The sequence below is a fragment of the Pteropus vampyrus genome, unplaced genomic scaffold (genome assembly GCF_000151845.1).
Source record: "Pteropus vampyrus isolate Shadow unplaced genomic scaffold, Pvam_2.0 Scaffold85, whole genome shotgun sequence".
NCBI classification, from domain to species: Eukaryota; Metazoa; Chordata; class Mammalia; order Chiroptera; family Pteropodidae; genus Pteropus; species Pteropus vampyrus.
The window spans coordinates 8,234,615-8,236,194 of record NW_011888866.1 but is presented as its reverse complement, the minus strand read 5'-3'; positions in this window follow the sequence as shown (position 1 = coordinate 8,236,194).

Here is a 1,580-nt window from a genome sequence, read left to right as displayed (position 1 = left end):
TTGTCACCAAGAGCTTGCCAGACAGGAGATCAGAAAACAGTGGTGCTGTGACCCATTCATTCATTCAGTGAGTCAATCACTGTGTTAGGTACTGGAGAGGCAATAGTAAGAAAGGTAAACTGGTTTCTGTCCTTAGGGAGGTTGAAAACTGAACCAGTAAGCAGTTAACTTCAGGGCAGTGAAATAAAATCCCAGCTAAGGGAAATTAAAGAGTATCAATGGAACACAGATAAGTGGCACCAAATTAAGACATCCCAGAGAAAGTGACATATGTATAAAGAAGGATGAATAAGGTGAGAGAGTGAAGGAGAAGAGAATTCTAGGAAAAGAGAGCAGAGGAAGGGCCTGGAGGTAAAAGAGAGCATGAGAAATTTGAGCAACTGAAAGAAGTTCAGAAAAGCTGAAAAACTGAGTAGAAAGAAGCAATCAGAAGAAACAAGAAATAAGAAGAGGCTGGATCATGAATACTGGAATGATTATAAGGATAATAGCTAACATTTATTGTCCTTTGACCATGAATCAACCAACATGCTGAGAACTTTACATGTAGTGCCTCATTTACTTCTCACAATTACCCTATGAAATAAGTACTATTCTTAACCCCATATTACAGAAGAGAAAGCAGCCTTAAAGTGAGTAAGCACGATGGTCAAGATCATATAGCTAATAAGTTCCACGGCAAAGAGTAAAACTTAGAACCCATTTTCTTAATGACTGTAAAGCTAAGACTAGGTTTGAGAGGCCAATGAGCATGCTGAAATCCAAATGAGGGATAAAACTGATCTGACTTAAAGCAGTGGCCAGGATGATGAAGATGTATCAATAGATCTGAGATATCTAGGAGAATGAATCAAGCAAACTTGGTCTTAGCGAGTGATGCGGCAGAGGAATCTATAGAGGTGCCCATGTTTCTTGTTTGGACAACTAGGAGCCATTGAACAAAAGCAAGAAAGCCCTTTTGCCACACGGAGGGAAGGTGAAATAGACCATAATGAGCAAGTTTAGGACATTTTAACTTTGACATACCAGCACCAGCAGAACAGCCAAGTGAAACTTTAGTATGAAGTTGAATAAGTTAATCTGAAGCACAGAAGAATATATTGGAGCTATTATCCAAAAGGTATTCAAAGACATGAGAGTCAGCGAGCTAGTCTAGAAAATGTACTAAGTGAGCAGAGAGGAGCCTTCATATAAAACCCAGAGGATCACTCAGCTAAAGGAGTCTGAAAAAAGAGTGCCCAGACAGGTAGGAGGAAAACAAGGAGAGAAAATTATTGCAGAAACTGTGTTGAATATATCTTGTGTACCAGTTCAAAATCCTGTCTATACCACTTCTTACTAGAGCCACAGAATTGGTCATAGTACACCTCTTGCTTCCCATCCTGGGGCTTCTCTGACACTACAGGCCGCAGCCTGAAACATGCAGAGTCCAGATGCAGTATCACTACTAATAGGATTAAAATTGGAGGTATCGGTGAGAACTTATGATTTTGAATAGAGAGAAATAGAATTACATAAAGATATGCATGTATGCATGTTTAACCAGCACTGTCTGCTAAGAGGTCCTAGAAGCAATTATA